This window comes from Copidosoma floridanum, unplaced genomic scaffold (genome assembly GCF_036245765.1).
Source record: "Copidosoma floridanum isolate Cflo_tuat_1 unplaced genomic scaffold, Cflo_Japanese_pri ptg000021l, whole genome shotgun sequence".
In the NCBI taxonomy this organism is placed as follows: Eukaryota; Metazoa; Arthropoda; class Insecta; order Hymenoptera; family Encyrtidae; genus Copidosoma; species Copidosoma floridanum.
In genome coordinates, this window is record NW_028321898.1 from 14,721,320 (window position 1) to 14,738,516 (window position 17,197).

Genomic DNA, 17,197 nt, shown 5'->3' on the forward strand with positions numbered 1-17,197 from the left:
GAATCAAATCCAAGAAAAATCACGATCACGTCTGTGTCGTGTCTTGTTTACCTATCTCTCCCCAATTATTATCTAGCAAAGGACTAAACACGCGCATTTATACTACATATAGAACCTGCTAAAAAATGTATGCATATTTAGTTACAAAATTTCGTAATGCTTTAATAGTGACAGGAAAGAATTTGTTCACTATAAAATCTAAAAGAATTTGATGCATCTACACTTTCTGTAACCCTACAACAGCAACAACAACAACAACAACAATAATTAAGCATGTGGTAAGTTTTATCTTGTTTTCTTCTTTTACATATACTCATGTTCTATTATTCTATAACTTTTAAGCCGTCCTGAAGTTAAAACTATGTGACAAACATTCTGTAAAAAACATAAATTTAGTAAGAATAGTGCAACAAAACAATTTATGATCGTCGATTTTGCTGACATTTATTCAAGAGCAAGATTAAAGATGATAGAAGCTTAAAGTTTACATAGTCATTCGGACCGCAGTGAACTATAGAAATTGTTTAACTAAGACACATTGTATATATGACAGGTTTAAAATCTTAATCATTTGTAGTAACATACAGTACAGTAACGTACCTTTTGCAACAAGTCTTGTTTCACAGATTACTTGGTACAAAGCTTTATTAAAATACTTATCAATTATCTTTACTTTCATGTTTCAAAAATCGTGGCTTTTAAGTATCAAGTGCGTCTTTTGCGTAATTCAAGTTACTGTTCGAAATACTTTAAATCGGTTCACTACTATTAAGGTGTTGACAATGTATATTATTGAATAATAAGAAAAATCACTTTCAAAAAAATTATAAAGAAAGTTGTATGAATAAAACTTTTAATTTTATTATTTTAACCGTAAGGAGAAAGTCCTTGGAAATTGTTAACGGCTTAGACGTAAAAACATTTTTTAACGTCTTTTTAAAACACCATATTTTAAACTTTTACACACTTTTAACACGTTGTTAGTGTAAATTTATTCTTGACATATTCAAGTTTTATCTATTTGAAAGTGAAAATATAACTACGAAAATTCTGCAATAAATCAATAGAAATAATCTAGATAACGAAAAAAATTGATAGAATGTACGATGCATCAATGGTAGGGCAGAAAGTAGATACGGCAAGAGTCTTATTATTCTAAAACCTCTTTGTCACGAATATCTAATTTTTTTTATTCGTCTAATATTTTTTAATCTTATGTTTTACAGTAAAAAAAAAAATGGTCATTCCCCTTCAAAATTTCTTGAGGAATACGGAAAAAATAGTTTTGTTCAAATTAAAATTTGGCTTCATTTATTTATTTAAAAAGTTATAAAAAAATGCCAATTTTTTATTTTTTTTGCTTATATCTCCGCTTCTATTGCTCTTAGAAAAATTTTTCGACCACCAATCTCTTCTTATAAAAAAAAATTTTTGCAAATCTGTTATTTATTGTTAATAACAAGTTAACGGCAAGATAGTGCGAAAACAAACTCTTTTTACCGAAAAACTTTCAATTAATTAAAGATGTTTCATGTATCAAATTCTGTGTCACCATAATATAATAATTCAGAAGCCATGTAAAATATGACCCCATTGCTATGCAAGTGATTGAACTACTAAAAAATTTGAAACAGTTTTTGAATATGATAATGATAAATGATTGATTCACAATAAATCTGAGCCAGTTTTTTAATATGCTAATGACGATAAAATTTAAATATGCAGAGTAACACAACAATGCAGAGCCGTTATACGCACAGTTCGTCGAAATGGCTGTAAAATAAAAAAGGCTCCGTTAATTTGAAAGAAACCATAAAACTCTACTCGTGATCCATTTCACATGACACAAACCCACATCTGCTCCATGAAACTGAAGTACCTACCTATCTGGCAGCCAGTTGAGGAAAAAACTTATTAAGACCGTGTTTACACGCGTCAGACTCTCACACGGGAAAAGATCGGTAGTAGCACAATGTTGTTTGATTGGACTCATTTGCACGGTGCTAAAAATACATGAAGAAAATAACGACAGTGATTTTTATCGTTAAACTACGATAAAATTGGGACGATATTTGAGTAACAACGATTTTTCCCATAGTTTGCTTTAATTTTCCTTTTTTTCGGAATGATTTTCACCGCAAGAAGCATTACTGCATTTTTTTCTACCATGCAACGAACGTGCTAAAAAAGTAAATATTTTGGCCTCACTATACACTATTCTTTTTTCTTATTGGATAATATGATCATTCTCGTACAAGAGTGAGATTTGATTTCTCAGTGTTATAGCTGCAAGTAGTGGCAACGCTTCATTGAGTACATAAATGGATGTACAAAAAGAGCCAGCAGTAATTGCTGATTCCCTGAAAAAAAAGTTTCGTGGTACAAGTTGGAATAAAAATATAGAAAGCGAACACCTGATTTCTAAAATACAACGTATACTCGCCTATGTGCGTGGAGATTTTATTATTGGCTGGCATGATGTACTATTTTCAAACCGTACCAAGTTACAGAGGCTTTTTTCGCTCTCATTCGTTGGGCCCGTTGAAATCCATTAGACCGAGACGATAAGCAAATCGCTACGCGTTGAAATCGAAGCGCAAAAGTCGCAACGTCTTCCCCGCGTGCTTGACAAGCTCTCCACCAATCGAATGTGATACAGCATAAATATGTGCTCCGTTTCTCTACTTTTGCTTGAAACGCATCACGTATGCAAATGCGTGCACTTTCGCCAGTGGATTCCACCACGATAAGCATACTTATCGACACGTTGAAAAAGAAAGCGCAGTTTCTAACTTGTTCGAAAGAGAGCTCCATCTCGAAAATGTGCTTTTGTTTTATTTCTATCAGCATAACAGAGTCACCGTTAATGTTAGCTTAGGGATGGAAAAACTTTTAAAAGTACAAATTGACGGTTGCGTAAAAGAAAGCGAGAAAACTCGAAGTAATCTTTAAAACAAGCCACTCACACAGGCTCTACTGTATATTCAAGAGTTGAGGTACACGTTTAAAGTGTGTAGTTGAAATTTTTGTTTCTTGTACAGTCCATCGTGGGGGCGTTGATAATAATTTGAAGAACAATCAAATCTACGGTGTACACAAAGTGGTTAAACAGTTTCACTATGAATTGGATACTTTCGAATGGAAAAAATCAACATAGGAAAGCTGTGGAGTGAAGAAACTAGGATGTCACAGATTTAACACGTTTTCAAGAGGGTAAAATCTGTGACAGAAATATTTTACTCTCTACAGCCTTCTTAAGTCAGTCGTTGAAGAAAAAAATGGTTTAAATTAGTTAAATAAAATAGTTTACCAAGCATTAATTTGATTTTTCTTTTAAAATTTGTCAAAATTACTATATTGCATTTTATAAAAAATAAAAACTGTTGAGGTTTAAAGACTTCCATCACAGTTAGGGGAGGAGGGGGAGTTTAGAGAGGTGAGGGAAGCGCAAACATGCAACAACGCTAGTAATTGTTGTGTTCGTATTGATATACCTGTATATATGCGTTGACGCATAAACGACAGCTTCTTTCTTATTTTGTTAAGAAACTAACTTGTAAATCAATTAAAAACTTTAATGTAATGTATTTCTAAAAGTATTCTTTTATAAAAAATTCATAAAAAAAGGTGGAAAAACTATACAGGTGATTTCCTTATAAATGTAATTTTGTATAATTCTTTTGGAAGGTTACACGTTTAATTGAGATGAAAAAAATTTAAATATATAGAAAATGGTAGAGTAAAGCGGTTTCAAATTTTGGGTGGGATATTTTTATGGTCAAACATATAGGCGTTACAATTTTCAACAATTGGTATCAGAAAAATCCGTGTGTAATGAGCGTCTACAAGGAGTGTTGACACAAGTTTGGTTCATAGAAAGCGTTAAGTCGAAGACTTTTTTTTTCTAGCTTTGTAACATGGCGTTGATGCTAGTTCTATTTTTTAAATAGAAAAAAAATAAACTGAAGACTGACAAAGACTTTTTCATGATCGTATCACTTGCAGAATAATTAATAAGCCTGAAATTTCTTGGTGTTGCAATAGGCATTTTAGTTTTATTTTTTTTAAATAAATACCTACTTCTTAAGTAGTCTATTTATTTAGGCTTTACTGTTATCATTGTACACATACCCTTGCATTGATAGTTATCGGTTACAACTTTAAATTTTTCTTCACAATTGAGAATCAGAAACTTGTACGTATTTTATTATTAGTTGTTAAAATTATTTATTTATACAAACCGCGTCTCACTTATTCTCTTGCAAAACAAAAGGAGGTTCGCTCGCTTTAGTTTATATTTTTTGAGACAATGGAGTAATTGAACTTGTATCTTTTTATGAACTCTGTAAATCCTTCATTACAATTAAGTCTAAGTTGGTGTCGTCAATTTAATTTTCGGCAAGAACCCTTGAAAAAAAATCCAAGTGCCCTTATTAGGAATCAAACCTACGGCCCCTTGATGTTGTTTCCAAGACTGGCATGATGACCACTGAGCCAAAGATTATCTGTAACAGGCGTTTATTTCGTACCGTTGCCTTGTACGTGATGCTCAACTTTACTACGAAATTAATTAAAATGATCAGGGGTCACTACATAGCACGCAGTTGTATAAATTTATAAAGTTATCTGATTTGATGTAGTAATAAAGAGATAGTGTAATATAGAAAAAAGATACTCGATAACATAGAAAAAAAATTATTTTATAAAATTTACTGTATTGCATTTAAGTATAATTCTTAATTTTAGAGTTACACTCACAAAAGACAGGAATCTATTTTGGTTTTTTATCCGATTTCGATTTTTCCAGCTTGTTCTACTCTTTAAATAAATTAATATAAAGTCACCATGGAAAATTAAAAAAAGTATGTGATGAATAATAAGTTAAATGCAACAGTTTACAAGAAAATATCGGCTTTTCGCAATTTCAAGAATGTGTTTGAGAGTGTTGGTATCTTAATACTAACTTAATTTATATTCATACTATACGTTTGTAACATGGAATTGCTACATCAATTAGATACGACCTCAAAAATGGATTTACTCATTAATTTTTTGCAGAATCACTCAGATGTGGGTGAAACCGCGCGTGTAACCGAAAACTCAATCGATCGTGCCTTTCTAGGCTCGTTCGAGAACTAATTTTTTTAACTATATACACCACTGTTCCGCAGCATCTAGACTGTGGGAAAGTTTCCCTACTTACTTAAAAATAATGACCATCCCAGCGTATACACACGTACACCACGCGCACAAACGGCGGTCCATGCTTGTCAGTACATGCACTCTCATTTGGAGACAGTATTTCACCTCGTATGGGCGTTTTTTTATGATCCAGTTTTTTACTGTAGTTGTACATGCACTTCATTTGATCGTCGTTGTGTAATCGTTCGGTAAACAAAAGTTGTATTTACTCAGGTGGTCACGTGCTGTTATTTAAACTATTATTTCTCTCTTGTGTATTAGGTAATTGATTGTTTTTTAGTATTAGTAGCTTATTATGTGCAAAAACTGTCTCTGCGAGTAAATGATGACAAATAGTGTACGAAAGTGTGGTGGATTTTTGAAATTATAGTGAAGAAACATGTCCAATGGCGATACTAGAGTAAGAATATTTATTTACCGATAGAAACAGCAAGATTAGAATTATCGTGGATCTAATACTTACTAGAAAATGGATTCTACGAGAGTTGGAAGTAGTAAAAGAAACAAAGCAACATTTATCATAAGCTTTATCACTCGAGTATTAAAATAATAAAAACAAAGCAGCTTTTTGACAAAATATCGGCAATAACAATTTCTGGACCTTAAATTTAGTAAGTTTAAAGTCTGAGACTGCATAAGTACACATTTAATTGGAGTTTACTATGAGCAGTAATCTAAAACAATTTCCTCTGTCAAGAAAAAACGTCGATGCTTGACAACACACAAGTACATGGGCTACGAAAGTTACTAATTTTTTTTTATTTTAATGCATCTTCGACGCCTAAAACGATGGGTTTCAGTGTTAGGAATTTTAAAAAAAAAGTGAATTAATTCATGCATTTTTTTCTTACACCTTCAAAGTAAAGGGAAATTCTTTTATAAGAACTGTGTGTAATTTATGAATTAGCACCACCATTTTTTTCGTACGGACAGTGGCGTTGATATATTTAGTATTGTGTGTACAATGAATTAAAATATACTGGCTTGTATATACGAGCATTTGTCTGTATCAGCATGGAGTATCAGTATGATAAGATTAGTTATATTATATGGATACTCTAAAGATATAAGGATTCGTTATGCAATAATGAAATTAGGTGTCACAGGACAACTGTCAATAATTACTAGGAATTAGTATTATTGGGCACAGTCGCTGTTCAAGTTGACCAAAATCATACAAGACGTATGAAAGAGATGGGAAGGAGGTGCGTTGCGGGAATGATTAACACCTATTACGTTGAAGAACTTTATTCAAGATATCGTTGCATAAGGCTAAGTCGCGCGTGCTTTCCCTTTCGAGGCTCGTTGTGTAAAACTCTCCTAAAGCCTCTTCTCTTCTCCTTGCCCTAAGGCTCCTTGTTACGAAATGCAAGGAAAGGGAGCCTATAGAGTCTCACCTATACTTTCGCACGTTACTCTACATAATTCTATATATTCTTTGCCACGTAACATGAAACGGTTGTTCAAAAATCGTGAAGAAAGGTATACATTTTTTTTGAAATTCGATTGTTTAACAAAATAAGAATCGTTGCAACAATAAATCCAAACAATTTTTTTTCGTGAAACATGGTTCAATATTAAATAAAAGCTTTCACGTATTTACACGAAAAGCCAAAGCATACAATGTTTTTAATTTTTAATGGTGAAAAATTGCTTGTTTACCATATTTTTTAATGTTAAGTTTGAGCTGAACTTTTCTCCTACTAACTATGTAAGAAACGTCCTTAGGTCAAAAAATCGTCTCGATCACGAAGGAAAAAGTGTAAAAGAAGAAAACGCAATAAACATCAATCATTGTATTTATCCAGTACAAAATTTTTTTTTAGTTCTAAAAATTTTAAACAAATGTTAAAAAATTGTATAAAAAATTATTTATTTATTTTAAAAGTAACAAATTGATGATAGGTAAATAAATGTTTATTATTACATAATATGAAGGCTGCTCTGCTATTATATACTAATTTAAAAATTTTCGAAATATGTACCTAAAAAATATTTTTCATTGAATAAATTATCTATTTATTTATTGTAAAATAATAAGGGTCTCGGCCAGCATGCTAGAGATCAGGGTGTTCAAATCTAATTTCCCCACATCCTCTACATGCATCCTTTCCCCTCCACAAATTATTTTTGAATCGACATAAGAATGGTTTTCATCGGTATAATTCATTATTTTGAGCATGGATATTTATTCATATCAATCTCGTATGTAGGGTTCTTGTTTTGGTTATTTTTGTTTTTTCAATAAAGTTTTCATTTGTAACAAAAAAAAGGAGTATTTCCTAAAAGAAATCTTCCAACGTCATTGCCTATATTTTGTCTACAAAAATATTTGTTATCAACAAGGATAGCTATTTAACTTTTTAGGCACGACTGCTTCACAGAAGTGCTTTAGATTTTAGTGGGAAAAAAAGTGTAACAGCCACGTATGAAAACATGATCGACTATCTTGAAAAGTTTACACCCGATTAAGCTTACATTTGGTTTGTAGCTTCATTTTCATACCACAACCTGATAGTTTCAAATCCATAAAATTTTGTCAAAAGGAAAAATGTTACTAGCCTTAAGAGTGTACCCGATAACATTATAGCTAAAAAGATAGTATTTTACAGATTTCAAAATAGTTATTTACACACCTAAGGTGGTTAAGTAAAGAATAAACCAGATCTCGTGTGTATATATATATATATATATATATATATATATATATATATATAATTTTCCGTCTCCTGGTGCTCGGTAAGTAAGTAGCGGTTTTAATGTAAAGGTATTTTTGTGTTTCTGTCCATGGTTCAAACGTCGTTTTTCTATCCAAGGGTGCTAAATTGTACTTTGTGCCTGTGAGTATACTTTGTGCCCACTAATTAGTCGTCAGTTTTGTTTCCGAAGGCGTCAAATGTGCTGGCTGATATCGTCGTTTTTGTTACATAAGTGCCATCGCCTCCGATGGATGACACTTGTGTGCCGAACACTGTTTTTTCTATAGAGAGCACACCTGACCTTCGAAAACGTCCAAGGTAGGAAAATCCTCGGGCCTTTTTGAAAGGCTGGTGTGTTTTTGGTAGAAAAAATAGCATTTGCCACATAAAAGCCATTGGACCGTGGCTACCTTACCTGATTTTAGTGATAATCACTGCAACACAGTTATGAAATTCACCTTTTGATGTGAATTATGCATACATTGAAAATAAGGCATTTTTTGCATATGTAACCTTAAGTATCAAATTTTGATTCTTTATTTTCTATTCACTATTGTTTAATTATTAGTTTGAGTCATTAATATAGTAAGATATTTGTAAATAATAAAGTCCACATCAATGTTTATTACAAAATTAATTTATTTATCCCACCAGAGGATATAACAAAAAATAATAGGAGAAATATGTAATTAACTTAAGAAAAAAGAATTAAATTAACTAACTAATTATAATGTACTAATCTTAATACTAATATAAGATTTTATCTTTATTTTGTACCAATTATTTTTGCGGATAAAGACTTAATCTATTATAAATTGCACGTGGTTATCTCTATTTTTTATTCATTTATTTTATTTTATTTTTTTTTCTCTATGACGTTTGTATCAACATACATGTAATCATTATTGTTATTAAATCATGTAATTTACCTTAGTTGTAGAGTAATAGGTTCTCGTATCCACTTTTTAAGGGTATCATTCGTTCTATGGCTTTGATTGTCAATTTGTTTTTAGATTTACAAGCAACTCATTGTATAGTTTTAAGGCTGCAATGTAACCTTTTTTAGTGTTAACTGTTTTCAATATTTTTGGTAATTGTATAAGTTTTCTTCTGGTGATGCATTTTCTATACTACTTTTTTAGCTATTGGTAGTATGAACGTACGGTTTTACAAACAAAGTCTTGTCTTATGGTTAGAGGATTGTCTAGTATAAAATTATTTTTGTTGATTATCTTTAGTACTATATTATGTATGCTTTGTACTACTTCTAGTGTTATTGTAAGCTCTTTTTCATACTACTATTGCATAATTTGCTACGCTATGAAAAAAGGTGTAACAACTTTTTTTAATGTGTAATGATTCCTGTATTAAGAAGTTTTGTATAAAATGTAAATGAAACATTTACTTTTTTGTATATCTCCAACGCGTTTGTCCCATCTTAAGTTGTAATCAAAAATTAATCCTAAATACTTATCATATTATACTCTTTGCATTGTTTTATCTTTTATAGTTACCTTAATATTCCTCAGGACACTATCACAGCAGTTTCTCAAAGTTATAAATTAATACTGTTTCTTTCATATTTTAATATTGTTCGTTTAGATCCAGCTAGTTAGCTACAAGGTTGAGGTACTAATTTATTCTATTTTTGACTCCATCCCATAAAATTATTGCCAAAAAATAATTTTCACTTTTCTTATAAGATAAGATTCCGCTAAATTTTTGATAATTATCAATAATTCACAGAAATTCCTTCGATTGCGCACTACAATAATACGTTACAGTGCAGTAAAAGGAAAATAATAATATCAAGTACACAGTGTTAAGGATAAAATAAGAAATTTCTTAACAGACACATTTTACCGTTAAATTTGGCAATTTATCTTTCAAATCACATCCTTTCAGCAATTGCAGCTGCTAAAAAAAAAGATTTATATTTGCTCAATTTGTGAAAGTTTCTACTAGACCTCTTCGTGCAAAATTTTCGCAACGTTGGAAATTAAAGGTAGTAGGAGATAAAGTTGCGTGGCTCAAAATTACAAGCTACAAACGAATCTTGCTCACTTGCATTAGTCAATTAAGGATTCATGCATACACCTTCACTTTGACGTTACGTGTGTGAGTACCTTAATCACTATATCGCTAAAGTAAGAGATTGACGATTAATATGATGTAAAGCTCGGACCAGAAAATCTTGATTTTGCATCTTCTCTTTCTTCATTTTTCTATAAGTTTTATGCAGATAAAATAATAATATACGATGATCACATAAATTTTGATAGTTTGCAACGAAACAAATTGTATCCATAAGTCACATCTGCATTTTAATTTATTTTTTTTGAATCAAAAGATGAATCCCTTTTTGAACAAATTACATGGTAATCTAACTACTATCCGACAACGGGTAAATCGATCGAAGGTCAATTACTCGAATAATAATTATGTATTAACCGATTGATGAATATATAATGTTATTTTTCAGACAATGGCAGGATGGAAAGAAGCAATACTAATGTATTATCACTACAAAAAAAATGCTAAGAAATACATAGCATTTTTTAAGAATCAATTTCAATGGCAAAACTCACCAAAGAAATTCGTGAAATCTTAAAAAATGCATTCATGCTAATAAAAAAAAGTTAAAGGAAAAATTTGTGGGTATTCAAATTTTCTATTGATCGATGTGTTGTACAATATTGATTAGTACCAGATTTATTCATGGAGAAAAATGTAAAATAGCGTTAAAAATTGCATTTTTTCGTTCATCTATAACTTGATCACAGCACCTACAAAATTTGTCTCGTGATAAAAATGTTGGTCTCAGCTTTCTTGTTAATTCTGGTTTTTTTTTTTTTTTGCCCGAAGTATTGAAAGTTTTTATGACATTTTGATTTTTTTCCAAACGGGATTTTAGTGAAGTTGTACAGTTTTCTGATATCGCAGAGCATTTTTTCAAAGATGTATTTATGTGTAAGAGTTATACAAACATGTTGGTACATTTAATTTAAATCCTTTTGTTTTATTTAACCAACAGAAAATAATATCACAATAACATAAGATTTTTTAAGTCTTGTTTTTTTTTTGTAGCAATTTTTTTTACTTCACATTAATTGACGCTGAACTAAAATACTATTTAACGTAAATTAATTTTTTTGGACGTATAAAAAAAAAAAAAAAAAACAAAAAGATTTTTATCATACAATGGTTTTTTTCCAGCCATTTTCTTTATATAATTTTCTGAACTGCTGGTATACATTCAACGGTTATGAAATGGAGATATTAATACCACAATATTATCTCAGATGATTCGTAATAAAAACTCTTACATCAGTATTGTAGTTAGACTAGAACACCTTTATGTAACAAATAAAAATTTGTACTAACAAGTGGTGTTGTTATTTATTGGTTCTGTTAACTTGAAAAATCAATGCAAAGCTTAACGTTTATTTTCATGTCAAAAAAGATGAAAATGATCTTTGTGACTGCTAATATTCTAATAAAAAAACCTGCACCAACAGAAACTACAAGAATATATAAAATTTGTACGTTTTGTAACGACGTTTTTTTGGTGTAAAAAAAAGGCAAATAGTATTTTTCATACCTGGTGGTGCATGTCGCCAGAGCAAGCACTGTGCCCGAGAAACTCCTTGAGCTTGCCCTCGTTGGATACGTATAACTATGTGCGAACCCTATTTTTCTTACCGATGGTACACCCGCCCCTAAAAAACGCACAAGGCAGAAAAAATAAGTTATTTTAAATTTCAAATGACAAACGAGATTCAGTGATTCTCATAAGCGTTGCTATGAGGCAAATGCTGCTAAAGAAATGGCCGGCAATAACAGCTGAAATATCATCCCTTTCTTGTATTACAGAAAAGATAGTGGATCATTAAACAATTAAACTCCAAACATTCCAACTCCAAAGTATTTTGCCAACTGAGGAAATAGTGAAGCAACACATTTATGCGTAAGGGAATCTTGTATACAGACATACTGAACGCCTGGCGCTGACTCGGCTAACCGAATAAAAACGCTACTGTGACTAACGAAACACTCGCATAAAACGAATCTTTGATCATCTGTTAGCTACAGACGTCCACTCGCCTTCTTTTAAAAATTTATGGCAAAATGTATGTTCAGTAATTTTACTTAAATTTTATTTATTTTACTCATTAAGTAGTTCGTGTTATAATCCACGAGATGACACGTATGCTGGAAAGTGCAAATACGTATCAACCCTATAAGTACCGTACGGCTCCACCTTATCCCGTATTAGTATTTCATAGTAACAATGAAAGCAGTTGGGAAATTGGTACATCCATTTGACCAGTACTGTCGTATCAGTTACGCCAATCGCGCGGTACGTAATTAATGTCCACGTGCAATCTAGACACAGCCTAGCAGCCAATCATCAGAAGGTATAAATTTTAGAAATTATCCGTATAATACCGAGTTACCGAGTGAAAGCAAGATGACTGAACACACATATATACTTTTACATATGTGTTATTACCACGGAAACTCTAACATTCGTCGATCGAGACTCGTTTTCCCAAAGCCGTGCTACATATCTACCTAGTAAATACATAGCTGATAAGGAAAACAACGGGGAGCTACTTTCACAGTACGGTCTATTGGAACCTGTAGGTACAGAGCACAAAAGAGAGCGGCCAGTTATAAATACATATTACCTATATCTTGACCCACATAATGCACACTTTTCAGGTGTATATATATATATATGCTAGATAAACTGGTGTAGCCATCAAGCACCATCGACTATATGTTTATTATTATGATTGCAACAGGTGATATCAACTGGTTTTTAGCTCTGCATGAGAGCCGAGCACCTTTTACAGTACACTCAATTTCGAGAAATGCCATCGGTATATTATTACTTCAGCTATCACTTACTTGCTTATAGAGAGAAAAATCTGTATGATAAAAAATCCGCTCGTTCTTATGCATTTTTATTATGACGAGAAAATTGAGTCCCATTTCCGAGCGGCTCGAGTGCCTCCTCACAGTGTATCTGTTAATGAATATTAGGCACATGATAATATTCTTGTGAACAGATGAAGCTTGTGTCTCGTGATTAAATTGAGTAACTATTGTTTTCTTGTATTATAATATACATATATATAGTTATATTCAAGTAAAGTCATCATATAATTATTATAAGTTTCCTTGATATTATACGGATGCAGTTACATGACATGCAGTATAAATTGAATGCTTGGTCGTGCACACAATATTGTTAAGTTTAAACTTAAAAATTTTCGATGCGATTAATACAAAATCCGTTACCTTACTTTGTTTTGGTCTGATATAATTTTACATTCTGAAAAAATCGATAAGTCCTACATTTATTCTTTGAATTAGTATTACTGTATACATTCGTTTATGAAGTACTGAATTAGAATGTTTGTACGTTAAAGCAAGTCTCAAACGTACATATTTTTTTCAAAATCTCCTTGTAATAAAATCAATGTAAGCTTATATACTCTGTAAGTGCGCTGATAAACTCTTATGTAAGTTCCTCACTATTTTTGCGATTAACATTGCATACAGAAAAAGATTTTTGACTGTGAGAACTCTGATTTATGTGCAAGGGTGTTAATCTTTGTATAAATCTAATAGATGGTTATAGGGTAGATGTGGGTATTGCTGGCATTTTTCTTTCAGTTTACTTTAATATGCTACTAAAAAAAGGAAAACGAATGAATCCACTCAATTTTTTTTAAATTTTCAACTTAGTTGATTAATGGATATTAATTAATATTTGGATTAATTTAATATATCATAATTCAAATTAAAATAAATATTTTTATCAATAGGCGATGTACATTTAACACTGGTAGTACACTTCATTTACTGGCCATTAATGAGTGGTACGTTTCAGTTACAGGCCTCCTAATACTGTCAAATAATATTTTATTTAAAAAATCATGCGTTATTACAAGTCATCGAATATTTTGATTAAATTCATAATAATAAATAAGAAAAAAAAGAACGGTATGACTTCAAATTAATACTTTTTCTCATTTAGCTTGTAAATCGGCTATCTTGTGTTACGTCGGCGCGACGTACTATTCGAGTCTCAGCTTTCGCTTAATAACTCGGGACACACGTTGGGCACGTTAATGGGACACGGAGCTAAAGGGACAGTTCTAACTAACGACACGATACGTTTGAACACGACTTAAAGCAAATATTATGCAAAAAATATCCTAATGCACTTAACTTGCGTGCGGTGCGACTAAAGTTAGTCGATTTTATCCAGAGCGGTGTACCGAAGGGTATCTCGTCCGCGATCTAGACGATGCCGGCACCGTTACGGGAAAAAGTTTTGTTTCTCGCGACCGTGCTCGGATGTATTAATACCGTCGCGAGTACCGATTTTTGCTTTAATTCTGTTAGTTCTTGCTCCGATAGTACGACTACCGTGGCGGATAGTGGCGTGCACAAAAAATAACTTAGCAATTTTCAAGGGACCACGGGTACTATTACCGTGGCGGATATTGGTGTGCGCGTAATCAACTTAAATAATTTTCAAGGATCTTAGGGTACCAATACCGTGGCGGATATTGATGTGCGTGTAAACAACTTTAATAATTTTCAAGGATCCTCGGGTACCAATACCGTGGCAGATATTGGTGCGCGCGTAAACAACTTAGTTATGGACCCGCCCGAAAAAGATTACAAGCGGAAAAGAAAGAATACTAGAAAATTATAACTTTCACACTTACATTTATTTAAATATAACTGGAGTACATGGCGAACCAGTAAGAGCCGAGGTAAGTAAAGAGGTTTTTGCTACGCGCTCGTGGAGGACTGAGTGATAGTAGAAGTGGACCCTAACTATTCAGTCGACCGTTCGAGGGTGAAAAACAAAAATTAACTGGGTCCTAACCTCGTTGTAGACTGGGAGGTAGCAGAGGCGGACTCTTACCACTCAGTCTACCGTTCGAGGGGTCCGAGTTAAGAGAGTCTTTGGGCCTTTTCATAAGGAGTAGTGGACCTTGGTGACGCGCTGGTTTGATGACAATGGAGAAGAGCTTGTGGGGGGGGGGGGGGATCTTGCAAAAATGAAAATAGCCGAAAATTCCATAGGCTAGAATTGCCCTAGTATAGCCACTCAGAAATTGGCACTTTCCACATCCGGTTCACTCTTCTCTTTGCGCTAAGAGAAGGGAAGGAGATTCACTTGCTCATGCCCTTCTTTTCCTTTTTACATACGAAGTTGACAGGATTTTAATATAATTTAACCTTAACATTAGGACAGAATATTATTAATATTTACTAACGCTAAACGCCGGTCGTTTGTTCAACTAAACTCGTTGCAAAAAGAGCGGTGAAAATCGCTTAACAATTCGATTGATGCTCGGGTAAACAAGCGATTGTTGATTTATTAATTAATACTACTACTTAACGCCAAAACGGTGGCTACTGCCATCATAACTTATAATTATAATATTAGTGATGTTATTGATAATAATAATAATAATAATAATAATAATAATAATAATAATGATAATAATAATAATAATAATAATAATCGTAATAATGATAATAAAAATAGCAGTTGTTAGAACAATAGTGCTTTGCCTATCACGATTTAACATAATTTGTTTTGCCGGTGGTTGGAATGTTTATAATATTAAAAAAATAATACGGAATTTGGGTAGAATTTTAGCCAACATGTTTTTCTGCTGCTAGTAGTTGGAGAGGAAGTCGTCTCATGGTACCCTAGAGAATCAGAAACTCTGTTATCCCTATTGGCCAGGTGCAAGTGATGGGAGGGGATAGATGAGTCGACGCCAGCATGCGTAGTGGTGAAAACAGGAAAGCTGGGGTACGAAAGTACTGTCATTTTTGCTTAAGTAAGAAAAGAATAACAGAATGTCGTCAAATTTACAGATATTATCATCACGTATGCATAAATAGTATCAATATTATGAAATCGTAGTTACACAAATGTAAAAAAATAAACTATGTGGTGCCAAGAATGGTTGTAAAATGTAACAATATATTAATGAAGCCTCGTTAGTTTACGATCCAGAGCACACTTTCAGAAGCAGACGGCAAAAAGAAATATAAATACCCGAAATAAGATCATTGTGATTTCTATTATTTAATCGTTTATGAAAAATATGGGTGTAAGAAAGTGCTGTGTTTTTCAGTGTAACAGTAGCGCAAAGACATATAGAGTAAAATTATATAAATTTCGATGATTATTCAACTGTAAATACAGGTAATTTTCATGTGCATTGCAACTTAGACAATTTTCTAAGTAATCTGAATAAAACTTACATGCAGGTTAACTTTGTAGGGAGCTAAAGTTACCAAGGTCTGCCTTATTACGACGGCACTTGTCAAATTACTAACTATATCACTTTGAAATTCTGTAACATCGCACACATGACTACTTTGAACCAACTGTTTACCTTTTTTTAAGGCTTCAGAGTTAAAACAAATCGATTGTGTGATGTTCCTAAAGCCTGTTTTCATGATAACATCCATTATCAGATGAATAAATGTACTAATTGTTTGCTAATTAATTGATTATTACTAAAAGTGTGCATCGGTGTATGCTATTGACGTATAATGTGGGTACCCGCGGTAACATGATTTTGACACCAAGAATGGCGCTGCATGACATGCACCTGGCCAATTGGAGGCAGGCGTACGGACTCTCTTTCCAAGTCAAGAAAATGCGAAGGCTTACTTTCTGTTTTCCTTTACATTCGGGAAAAAGTGTTAGCAATAAACTAGATTACAAATTAGACTATTGCAGTATGTTTATGAAATTATTAATGCGATGCAAAAAGGGTTACTCTTTAAATCATGAGCTTGAACTTGAATGGTAAAAATTGGATAATTCCTTGAAGGTTACTAGTGTTGTATACCAGGTTTTGTTATAGTTAATATGTAATGTAGTTGTTTGCTAGTGGTATAGTATTACTGATTGTTTGTGACGATTCTGGCTTGTAATAATATTTTCGCTTATTTCTATGCGTTAATTCTAAGCTATCCTAATGTTTAACTTTATGTTAATATAAAATTATATCTGCATTTAATATTTCAGTTTAACTGTTCCCAGTTAAACTTTTGTATCTACGGTTGTAGAAAAATATTTTATTTTACATTTCCGGTCAGCATAGGCCAACGTGCATGTACATAAATCATCATTGTACTACAGGTCTCAGTAACTTGCAGGTGATTCACCTCTTTTTAGATGCACGTTGGTCCTTGCTCAAGTGCTTTCAAAACGACATTCCTAAGAAATGAGCAGG

General features: G+C 32.4%; 1 protein-coding gene across 1 annotated transcript in view; it reads left to right on the plus strand.

Annotated features, from left to right (window-relative positions):
- Window positions 1-208: 208 nt before the first annotated feature.
- The window catches only part of Cad89D (cadherin 89D), a 278,532-nt gene continuing 261,543 nt past the window's right edge, over window positions 209-17,197 (plus strand). Inside the window, exon 1 of the mRNA XM_089594166.1 lies at window positions 209-278. The gene's annotated coding sequence lies outside the window, so the exon portion shown is untranslated. The remainder of the gene's footprint in view (window positions 279-17,197) is intronic.